The sequence below is a fragment of the Xiphophorus hellerii genome, unplaced genomic scaffold (genome assembly GCF_003331165.1).
Source record: "Xiphophorus hellerii strain 12219 unplaced genomic scaffold, Xiphophorus_hellerii-4.1 PGA_scaffold_62__1_contigs__length_179941, whole genome shotgun sequence".
In the NCBI taxonomy this organism is placed as follows: Eukaryota; Metazoa; Chordata; class Actinopteri; order Cyprinodontiformes; family Poeciliidae; genus Xiphophorus; species Xiphophorus hellerii.
The window spans coordinates 66,671-79,349 of NW_022587637.1; the positions used below are offsets into that span (position 1 = coordinate 66,671).

At 38.9% G+C, this 12,679-nt stretch overlaps 1 long non-coding RNA gene across 1 annotated transcript; it reads right to left on the reverse strand.

Moving 5' to 3' along the window:
• Positions 1-5,317: 5,317 nt before the first annotated feature.
• Positions 5,318-7,214, reverse strand: LOC116716521 (uncharacterized). Its single transcript, XR_004338530.1, has 4 exons — positions 7,177-7,214; positions 6,933-7,039; positions 6,669-6,831; positions 5,318-6,386 (listed from the first exon to the last, which is right to left on the reverse strand). It is a non-coding gene; the product is annotated as an uncharacterized LOC116716521 (long non-coding RNA).
• Between the last annotated feature and the right edge of the window lie 5,465 nt (positions 7,215-12,679).

The following is a 12,679-nucleotide window of genomic DNA, read 5'->3' on the forward strand; positions in this document are numbered from 1 at the left end:
TGTCCTTCGCTCTCCAGCCGAGCTCAACCCACCACCACCCCTTCTCCTCCATTCGCCCGGTCCTGAGGCCCGCACCCTTCTTCAACCTCCACCACCAGTGCCGGGCCCCGGGGGATGACGTTCCTAACAGCATCGGGGATGCTCATCTGAAGCCTATCGCTAACGCTGCGATAACCGTTATCCCCAGCCGGGGCCCGAGCGCCAAAGACTTTAAATTCTGTTTGTCAATAAACTCTTCTAATTGTCTTCTCATCTCCGTCTGAGTCTCTCCAGATTGAATTAAAAACATGAACTGTTTTCAAATGGTTTCATTGTTGCATAATCTATTGTCCATATCTACTTACCCTTTACTAACTGACTGAGTCAAATCAAATATCCAGTCAGTTCTATGCTGATCACTTTTTAAAAGGCAATATTTTTGACAAAATCACATTATCAACAAAATGTTGACTTTCATTCTTAACTGCTGACTAAAATAAGTTTTGTTTTTGTGCTACTGAACTTACTGAAGCTAAACAGTAAAATAATAATAGAAAGAAAATACAAATAAACTCAGTCCAGAATAACTTTTTTGCAGCTAGTTAAAGCAGAAATTTGACAATTTTTTTTGTCTTGTGAGTAGTATTTATTACAAGTGCTCTTTCCCCAATGTGATGACATGCAGTCAAGACTGTGAGCCCTTTTAAATTAATGGGCACGGTGCCAGTTTGTTAGGTTCCCAAACTCTCAGACATTTGTTCTGTATTCATATTTCAAAACAACAAAGTTTCACCTTATGAATTGAACTGGAAGCTGAGCCTTGCTGTTCTTACCTTTGTATAGCTTGGCCATTGTGTACTGCAGCGTTTGGCTACATTTTCAGCTGTTTTGTGCCAAGTTATTTTCTTCTCACTTTTACATACATAATTCTCTATTTTGGACACTGAAATTAATTGGGGCCTGCCATGCAAAGCAATGGCAGGAACCTATTGCTATTCTCCCAATTCTTTATTTTTCATGCGTAACCGTTAATGCGGCTCATACCGCTGGGTGCACACCTACAAATGAGGTATCAAAACGTGCAGAAAATTCACGCCATTGGAGCTACTACTTTTGGTGGGATTTGGGCTTAACGTGGCGACATAATTCGCAAAAAACTACGAAAAAAACCCCATTATAAGTCAATGGGAAAAATCCTAGAAATACCCTATTTTTGAGGATTTTCTGTGTCGTCACGAATTCACGTAGAAATGCCATTCAAATTTCATTTTGTAGATACGTCTGTGATCTCTTCGAAAGTGAAGACGGCTCGTCGATACCAGTTACGGTTTGTCCACAATTTGTCTCTAAGCGACCCAAAGTTTCTCATTTTTCCGAAAATTAGAGTGAGAGCCAAGCCCTTTAGATCTCGGCTAGAGTGAGAAATGAAGAGATTTTTTGAGCCCAAAATAATTTTGAAATCGCCATCACGCCCACAAATATCGCACGATTGGTATCAAAATCGGTCCTGACATTGATACGCATGTCTGCTCCGGTGAAATGTTTTCGAAATTTATCTAGACCTTACGGTTTTCTGTCACGGTGCTTCAGAGCAAAGTCATGCGACAGGATTTTCTAGGCTGTCTCAGGCTCTTTCACTAACAGTTCACACCTTGGTGAGAAACTTATTTAACATAGCAACGGAACTCAAGAGGCTATTGGCTGCTGGTTAGGACTACAAATACGCATTACTGTAGTTCTATCTATAGTGGAACCCTCAGTTGAAACAGATCAGGACTGAACTGGCCTTTAGAACTACTTGCTGCTATGGGCTATAACTCAGTAACTGTTACACATGGGATTAGTTTGGAACTTTAAAATTAAGCATAATAATAATTTCAAAATAAAAGCCTTGAATATTTTTAAATCAGATATTTGCTCTGTTGGGCAATATATAACTGATTTAACCCAATGACTGTTATACATGGGATTAGTTTGGCCCTTTGAAATGAAGTTTAACAAAAATTCCAAAATAAAAGCCTTGAATATTTTTACATCAACTACTTGTGTTTTGAGCATTATATAACTGATTTTATCCAATGACTGTTATTCATGGGATTAGGTTGGCCCTTTGAAATGAAGTTTAACAAAAATTCCAAAATAAAAGCCTTGAATATTTTTACATCATGTAATTGCTCTTTTTGGCTTTATTTGACTTTTTCATCCAAAGCACTGTTACACATGGTATTAGTTCGGAACTTTAAAATGAAGTATACTGAAAATTTCAAAATAAAAGCCTTGAATATTTTTACATGACGTAATTGCTCTTTTTATCTTTATTTGACTTTTTCATCCAAAGCACTGTTACACATGGTATTAGTTTGGCCCTTTGAAATGAAGCATCCTGCAAATTTCAAAATAAAAGCCTTGAATATTTTTACATGATGTAATTGCTCTTTTTGGCTTTATTTGACTTTTTCATCCAAAGCACTGTTACACATGGTATTAGTTTGGCCCTTTGAAATGAAGCATACTGAAAATTTCAAAATAAAAGCCTTGAATATTTTTACATCAACTACTTGTGTTTTGAGCATTATATGACTATTTTAACCCAAGGACTATTACGCATGGGATTAGTTTGGCCCTTTGAAATGAAGTTTAACAAAACTTCCAAAATAAAAGCCTTGACAACATTTTAAATCATACTGAATGGTGCACGTCCACCTTACTTAACGTTCTTGTGATTCTCAGCATGCTATTGATTACGTTGCAGCGTTCTTTAGCATCGATGCCAATTTGTAGCGTGACAACGCCGGGCCCAAACCGACGGGCACGCCTTGGCAGGCCCCGGCTAAATTTCTTCCGAAATTTTCTAGTTAAAACTATTGTGACACAGCTAGTAAATAAAGTAAAAGTTGAAAAAATGTTGCTCTATGTATTTTAGGTTTTGAAACCTGGACATGCTCTTTCTGAGGTAATGTAATCATATATTTTTTCAGATAATTAACCCCGAAATTATTTAAGTACTTGTCAGATTTTGAATTTTTATCAAATCTCAGCTAACTAGTAGATATTAGATTCTAAAGAGTAGGATAACAGCAAAAACATCCTCAAAGACCTGAAGCTTATCACCAAAGATAAATGATCAAAAACACTCAAATATGTTTGATTGCTGAAATGGCAATAAAGATTTCTTTGACTATTGATTATTAAGAAAAAATACATTTTTTCAGAACCTATCACCGTTTTACATTGTTTTACTGCCTTTTGAGCAATACGTATCTTATTCCCTGTCAGACTTAACATTTCTTAGTTGAATGAAATTATTTTTGAGCTTAACAGCACAACGAATGAGAGCAAGACAAGTGTCTAATTATCTTGATTTAATTTTCCTAATTAATTGTACTGGATCCAATCGGGTTGAGTGACTCACACATGTAGCAGAAATCTATTTCAATCTGAATTTAAAGAGTTTAACATTTACAGACCACTCTACTCTTCATGGCAGTCTTGTTCATGCTACAGTTTTTTTGTTGTGATTTTTGTTTTACATACACTTGTGGAAAAAATGTTTCTGCTTTGTGTTATCAAACAGACTCAACCCATTACAGATGCAGCTCTGCTTGATGAAATCGTATTGCAATTAGAAATGATTTATTGAAAATGAAAAGGCACAGCACTGCTGCCAGACAGTGTATTAACAAAGCAATGATGCATACAGTTAACAGGGTTGTTTTTTTTATGATAATCTGCTTCTTGATTAGTCACTGTTTTGTTGTTATTTTGCGTCCTAATCAGTCTTTGCATGTATCTCTGATTTACTGCATGAATGTTACTATCGGCAGCTTGTTGCTTCAAATATCGAATTGACAGAAAAAAACTGTTTCTTGTCAAAAAAGATTTTTTTGGGTCAGTTTTTTTTTCATTATGATAGATTATTATAGCAATGACTTTGCTGCTGTCTGTTTAAAAAAAAAATCAAGCAGTCTGAAAACCTGGAATGTACAGAAACTTTTGATTTGACTAACTCAGCACTGAAAACGTCGTTTACAGCAACTTCTGATTGAAGAATTTTATCTGAGGATTAGATTTGACATATATAAAAATAAATAAATTGCATACTTAATTTCAGTAAGTTTTGCTATTAAGCAATTGTTGCTATTAAGTAACAGTTACTATTAAGTAACAGTTACTTGATAGCAATTAAGCAATAATAGCAATTGTTGGACTTTCTGCAACACGGCCAACTTTTAAGAAGTAGTCCATAAATATCAATAAATTCCTTCGTTAGACGCCTCATTTTAACTTGGTGTTGCATTCCAAGGCCAGTTTTGATGTGTGTTTGAGATAATTGTCTCAAACACAATTATTTCAAGTTGGTTCAAGGTGAGACTTGAAGAATTTAGAGGTAGTCTTTAGTCTTTATTATTCAGTTTTAACTATGTCAGTTTCGGTCCTTCAAATTGGAAAACTTCTCTCTGCCGTGAAGCAGAGTATATGCCCGATCTAAAATCGGGCATATTCAACATTGTTTTGGCTTGATTTTAGCGGCCTGTAGGGTTTTCACTGACTGGGAGCGAGAACGCAGGCAGTTAAATGTGACAGGTAGCCAATCAGAAAGCGCGATGACGTAAGAACGGAGGGGAATCAAAAACAGTTGACATGGCAACTGAGAGTCCGGTCGACATCGGAGGTGATATGTGGAAATGTTTATTACTATATGTAAAGGTCATTTTATATATGTTTATTATATGTGGTTATGTTTATTCAGTTAAAAATGTTAACTACAAAAAAACATAACTCACCTCCAAGTTATAGTGCAGCAAATAGAGCGGCTGCTCCCGCCATCTTTTATCAAACGCCTTTTCTTTTTGTTATGTCTTTTATCCTTAAAATGAGGTCACAAACTAACACTGCTGCTTCTACATCGTCATCCGTGTTTGATTATTCTAAATTCATGTATGATATGTTGGGAGTTTTACTGGATTTTTTCCTTGAATCAGGATGTTGGTGACTGGAATCGGTTCGTGTGGTGGTGTGTTGCTCCTGCCGTGTGGCTGGACACACGAACCGATCGAACCTGTTGGACTTTTATCGGCTCTGTGGTCACAGAAGTTTGGAAAATCGTCCGACAATCCTTAAATCGTGCCGTGTGAACCAGACCTAAAACTCACAAGCTCTACTCCTCTCATCTCGTCTTGACCACCGCCCTAACGCTCTCTGACTCTGGTCGAGCGAGGAGATGACCTAAGGTCATGCCGTACCAGGCATATAGATGGATGTGAATCTGTCTATACAGACACAGAGAGAGATGTTTGTATCTTTCTCTTGGTGTATAAATATCTGTTTCAACTGTATCTTTTTTTTTTTTTTTTTAAGGTGGCCATGTTCCATGTTTTGTGACTTCTGTGATCAACATCCAGGACAGTTCAAGTGTTCTGTTTTTCATGTGGGTAAAATGTGCAGTTCTTGGCACAAGGTGAAGAGCAAATGAAAGAAAGTATCAATTTTATGGAAACCAATGATGCCATTCTAGACTGTCTTTCCTGCTGAAATTTTCCTTCATTTGTTATAATTTTGCTTTGTTGTTAGTCCCAGTTCTGGATGATCTGAAGCAAAGACACGTCTTTAGTGGCAGTTATGAGCAGATGTGTCTAGTGCGGTTTGTGTTCATGGGTTTGCTGCAATGTGACATTGATGAAAGGAAAGATGGACTACAAATACCATCAGACCTGTTCAACAGTCTCACTGGTAAACCGGATGTCATGTACCACCTACCTAACAAGGTTTTTTTGTTGTTGTTTTTCTTATTTATTTCATTAACATCTGGTTAATTTGTTGCCTGTTTGGCAGCTTTCAAAAATAATTTGTCAAAATAAAACAAAAACAAAAATCAACCATGTGTTAATAGTATGTCACTTTTTATTGCAACAATTTTTGATGACATAAAAATGTTCATTTCTAATATTTACATGTAAATACAATGAAGCATTACAACAGTTTTCAACAATAGTTATAACAGTTGGTAGTGACAGTTGAACAGAGCAGGTTTCACAAGTTAACATCTGCCTTCACAGGCCAACATCCACATTTATGTTTTGTGATTCTGTATTTGAACTTAATAAAGTCCAAAGAGTTTTTATCCCAAAGTCCATGTTTTTTTGGAATTGATCATTTGTTTTGGGCTTTGGTATCTTGACAGTGTTTGAACAGGAAAGCGAGGTTTGGTCTGTCTCAAGGAGAATCCTAGCAGTCTGGTTTCTTCTTGTCATCTGGTGCTGTCCTTTTCGCTGAGCTGAACTTCAAAGATTTCCTCTAACATTTCTGATGTCAGCTTTTCCACCCTTGTGCACATAAAGGGCCTGAACACAGAAGCATGAAGCTCCGAAGCATAAATGACATCCAGGGTTGAAAGGCCATCCTTGAATCTAGAAAACATTCAGAATAACCATCACTTTAATGATGCTAAAAAGAGCATGATATTAAATTGATGTTTAACAGTCACACATAAACATTAATATCTCTAATCTTGTTTCTTGTTTAGCACAGGTAATATTGCAAATCCACTAACTGGAGATTCACTAACTGGATAATTATTTGTCTGCTGGCTACTGTCGATTCTTACCCTACATTCGCTTGTTTTAACTGCAACAAAACAGTAACTAAATTAACATAGTTGGCAAATGTTAGTTTGTTATTGAAGGACCTACTTCACATGATCTCTGTCTCTTTATTCTGCGTCTCGTCCTCAGCTGTCCCCGTGATGCAACAGGAAACTTCTCTGGATTCCCAGCAGGATTTCCTGCGTCTCCTCAGTCCTCTGTGTCTTCTCTCTCCTCATTGGTCCAGTGATGTTGACTTGTCTCAGTCATGCTAGTGAACCAACACATGATCAGACACGCATTCCTTAATTTCTGTCGAAATAACAGATGACTGAATCAGACTTTCTGATCAAGTCATAATCATGACCTCACCATTTATAAAATCTACTAGAACCAGTAGATCAGCAGGTCCTCTGCTCTATTCCTGATCCTCCTTCCATCAGCACAAAGCTCATCAAAGCTCTGCTGTTATGAAAGGACTCAATGAAAAAAATCAGACAAGACAAAAGGGTCAGTGAGGAGAAAGTACAGCAGAAAGTAGGAATCAGATTTGAGCATCAACCTATACTTCATGCATATTGAAAACTTTTGGTTGTGTAAAAGTAAATGTTCTTACTTTTGTTGTCCACTGGGTTCTCTTATCTTCCTCCTGACTGGTGGTGTTGAAGGTGGAGGATTCCAGGTTCAGGAGATCCAACCTGGGATGATCAGAGACATTATTGATCTGCACAATCTGAATCCAGGATCAGAAACCAGCGCTGGCTATAATGTTTCTAAAATTCTTTATTATTCAGTGTCTGACTCATAAACAGGTGAATTTTCAACATAAGATTCTGTGGCAATGCTTGGTTTGTTATTGAAGGACCTGCTTCACATGATCTCTGTCTCTTTATGCTGTGTCCCGTCCTCAGCTGTCCCCCTGATGCATCAGGAAACATCTTCTCTGGATTTCCAGCAGGATTTTCTGCGTCTCCTCAGTCCTCTGTGTCTTCTCTCTCCTGATTGGTCCAGTCTTGTCTTGTCTCGCTGATGCTGGAGAATCAACACATAATCAGACACACATTCAGTCTAAATAACAGATGACTGAAGGAGACTTTCTGATCAAGTCATCATCATGTCCTCACCTTTTCCACAATCTCTTCCAACCAGTAGAACAGCAGGTGGAGCAGGTCTTCGCTTTAATTGTTGGTCAACTCAAGTCATGTGACATGAGTTGACGGAGAAATGAAAAAAAAAGAAAAGACAAAAGAGTTAAAAAGGAAAATAATCACAGACAGCAAACAGAACCAGTTTCTAACTTTCAGCTCAACTCTGTGCAGCTCCATCTGAAATGTTTCGTTATGTTTTGTAGATAGAAATGTTCTTACTTTTTTCGACCAACTGGGTTCTCTTATCTTCCTCCACCTGACTGGTGGTGTTGAAGGTGGAGGATTCCAGGCTCAGGAGATCCAACCTGGGATGATCAGAACATCAGAGATCTGAGCAGTCTGGACCTGGGATCAGAAACTAGTGTCAGTATTTTTTAAAGTCTATTCTCTTTTTGGGATCTTTCTGTGTTGTAACACATGAATATGGCCACATAAACTATTTGTTTTATGAGATTAATAGTTTATCTTTACTCCACATCCTCTCTATTTCCTTCCCTCCGATCCTGTTCTCTACTTTCCCTCTGGATAAAAGCTCTTAATTAAATCCCTCAATCATAAATTCTGTTTTCCAAATTTTTATTGACTTGCTGCTTTAATTTGGTCTCTAATACAAAATATTATCAGGCAAACTTTCCTCACTTAATGTAAATTTTAACTCTATATGGAGGAACACTTTCTACTAATAGTGAATTTCTTTCTATATTTATTTATTAAAGCTGACGGTCGCCAATGCCAACAGGAGGCCAGCAGTATTATGTGTTGTTGAATGCAAAAACTTACAAGCAGGAACCACATGGACAACGATGAAAGAATCCAGCGATGAGCAGCTAAAACCTGAACAAGTAGAACTGGGAGAGTGGATTAGTGGAGGAACAGGTGAGAACAATTTACTATATTAGAGAGCACCGTGTGGGGAAGCACCGCTACTACACCCTGAAACATGGGAGAGTAGAGAGGAAAACAGAGACAGAAGCACAGAGAGAATCTTGGAAGAAGCAGTCTCACTGCCAGCTGCTCTGTCTGGGACTGATACTTACTTTTGCCTTAACCTGAAAGGTGACTGCAGCTCCTGGTGGTCCTCAGAATATGTCTATGGTGGTCCAAGTCACTGGACCAAGCCTTAACCAAATATTTATCTCTGTCTTTTTCTTTTATCCTTAAAGATTTTAATTTGTACTCCGCGTGTTGTTTTAATTCCTCTACATTTTAATTTGTCCACCATGACATCATATTAGTCCTAAAAGATTAAAATTCCTCATTACTTGAAAGATTTCATTTGTCCACAGAAGCGTTGTCTTCGTCCTTAGAGAGATGAATTTGTCCCGCAAAGCGTTGTCTCTTCTCGGTCCTAAGAGATTTTAGGTTTGACACCCAGCAGCATTACCAACCTTTAAAACCATTATCACCGAGTTTAAATGTTTTGCTCAACGACATTTTAACATGTGGACTTGAAGGTTTAGGAATCCAGCCACCAAATGATTGATCCGTGGATCAACGGTTCATATCCGGGATCCAAAGGTCCTGCCTATTTCTCTCTTCCTCTTGACATCTTTGAACATTTGAATTAACTTCTGTTTTTACTGTCGCTGCCGTTGTTATTTCATACGTAAATTCGCGTCATTTCGTGTGGATTTTATAATGTCCAGACCAGAATGGTTATAACTTTTAAACTGCTGTTTCAATCCGTTAATACAGATTATAACCGATTATATTGTGTCTCCATTTGTGTTTTTTCATGTCTTAAAAATTAGAAGTGTCAGAAACTTTATTTAAATTTTAAAGAGTTTAATTTGCAGCAGTGATGTCTCAATTGTATTGATTCTAGTGTCCCGAGCCGCGTTGTCTTAATCGTTTTGAGGTTTGATTTTTACCCAGCAAGATTGTTTTAGATTTAGTATTAATCATTGTCTCATTCCTTTTAGGATTTATCTTTTACACACCAGCCATGTCCGACTACCTTTAGTGTTTTTTGTTCAGCAATATGGTCTTGTTTGTCATAAATTTAAATTAGCCTCCTCCAGCATTTAGTCATTAATTTTATTAACAGCAAAAAAGTCAGCATTGCCTGTCCTGCTAGAATCCTTAACATCTAACATAAAAAAATCTAGCAGCGGGATAAAGAAAAGCCCCGGCGCAAGTCGCTACCTAAGGCATCCTCGGTCCTGCTAGAATCCTTAACATCTAAAATCTAGCAGCGGGATAAAGAAAAGCCCCGGCGCAAGTCGCTACCTAAGGCATCCTCGGTCCTGCTAGTATCCTTAACATCTAAAATCTAGCAGCGGGATAAAGAAAAGCCCCGGCGCAAGTCGCTACCTAAGGCATCCTCGGTCCTGCTAGTATCCTTAACATCTAAAATAAAAAAATCTAGCAGCGGGATAAAGAAAAGCCTGGGCGCAAGTCGCTACCTAAGGCATCCTCGGTCCTGCTAGAAAGCCATTGGCTTTAACAAAAACAACAGAGAAATGATGATATCCCAATGGGACTTCTCAGGTAGGTCTTCAGTTTTTCAAGATCCCAATCTAATCAGAGTCACTTGACAAGTCGTAGTGAGGTCTAAACCACGCTTGTCTGAAACTCTCTCTTACTCTAATTCCGTCTGGTCCAATCCCAGCTGTTGATGGTATTGGTTCCTCTTCTATGTCCTCTTCAGACTCCACCCAGATACAGTCTTCAGGGGATGACAAACTTGAATCATTGCCATGTGCTGATGGTGAGAGACCAAGAACAGGGAAAGACAGAATGGGATCCTCAAATGCCAATGTAGGTGAAGGACTGAAGACACAGGCTGGCAAAATTAGATCCTCAAAAATTGGTTCCAATAGTGAGGGACTAAAGACAGTGGGTGACAGAAAAGGATCCTCGGGCAAAATGTACTGTGAGGGACCAATGACAGGGGATGACAGAATGGGATACTCTTCAGCAACACTGTGCCTAGTCTTCTTGCCAGGGGGCTCCTCTTCAGCATCACTGCCCTTTGTCCTCTTTCTGCAGGTCACAGATGTCACATGACCCGGTTCCTCTTCCAAACCTAGCCTTTGTGGAGGACTGATGGCAGGGAATAACAGAAGGTGTTCTTCATATGGAATTGGTGAAGAACTGAAGACAGAGGGTGGCAAAATTGGATCCTCCAAAATTAGATCCAATGGTGAGGGACATAAGACAGTGGAGGACAGAAAAGGCTCCTCATGCATTATGTACTGTGAGGGGCTGATCTCAGGGGATGACCAATCAAGATCCTCATGTGCCAATATACATAAGGGACTGAGGAAAGGATGTGACCAAACGGAATCCTCATGCGCCATGTATTGTGAGGGACTGGTGACAGGGGATGACAAAACGGGATCCTCATGCGCCATGTATTGTGAGGGACTGGTGACAGGGGATGACAAAACGGGATCCTCTTCACCAACACTGTGCCTAGTCTTCTTGGTGGGGGACTCCTCTTCAGCATCACTGGCTTTTGTTCTCTTTCTGTTCATGCCAGTCATCACATGACCCGCGTCCTCTTCCAAACCTACCTGGTAAGGTTGAGAGGTCCCAATTTGTCTGGAGTCCTGTACACGCAAAATGGGCTCTTGAGGCTGCTGAGCCATCCCGATGTCCCATGTGTATTTAAATTTTGGAGGGAGAACCTCAAGCAGCTCTAACACAGCGTAAGAACGGTCCACTGTCGGACTGGAGCTGGTAGTACAATCATTACCAACCTCGTCTTCACTGGAGCTGCTAGAACAACTATAACTAGAGCTGCTGCTACTAGTACTGCTGCCACTAGAGCTGCTAGTACGGCTGCCACTGGACCTGCTAGTACGGCTGCCACTGGACCTGCTAGTACGGCTGCCACTGGAGCTGCTAGTACAGCTGCCACTGGACCTGCTAGTACGGCTGCCACTGGAGCTGCTAGTACAGCTGCCACTGGACCTGCTAGTACGGCTGCCACTGGACCTGCTAGTACGGCTGCCACTGGAGCTGCTAGTACGGCTGCCACTGGACCTGCTAGTACTGGACCTGCTAGTACTGGAGCTACTAGTACTGGAGCTGCTAGTACTGGAGCTGCTAGTACTTTTATTACCAACCTTGTCTTCACTGGAGCTGGTAGTACTACTCACTGTGATTGGAGGTGAAGTCCTGTGTGACTCCTCTCCCTTGTCTTCAGAAACTGATGGGGAGTGAAATGTGAAATAGAATAAATAAACTAATCTTTAGTAACAACAAAACAGCAACAAAAAAAATCAACAACAACAACATATTTTTACATAAAAACAAGAACACATTAAAACTAATGATCAAACATTGTATGGACAACTTCCACTCTGAGAAACAGACTTTGGTACCAATCAATCATTAACAACAGCTAATCAAATTTGGACTTGTTGATAGTTCATCTCTAATCATAAACTCAACATAAACTGAAGAGCTGTAGACTGTGTTGAGGACTTTTTAATAGCTAATAAAACACCTTTAATCTTAGATTGTACCATTAGTGTGAATAAAATAAAACACTTCAACAAGTTACTCAGTTTACCCTTCTGTAACAACCCATACTCACAAATCTTTGATGCTGCTGAACAGATATGTTTTATCTTTCTTAATAACCAAAATAAGATACACGATGCATTCATTACTATTAAACTTAAACTGTTACTTACATAACTTTAATATTTTATATATATTTTATAAGTATTACAAAGGTTTCAAAAATATGTCTTCATTAGCATTTTTAAATGACTAAAATGTTAATAGTGGTTAATCAAATTAAATCCCTTTGACCTCAACAACTTCTCAGACTCTCAGTAAAAGCTACTCGGACAACCAGTCAGTAAATCCTACGGTATGAATAAATTCCGTCATACTTCCACATATTGCCAACAGCAGAAATGTATGTCTATAAAACTCAGAGTTTAAGGACTGGGGACCTAAATAAACAGCCTTTCCCGAGTTTCCAGTAACAAGGGGCTCCTACAAAAATAAAAC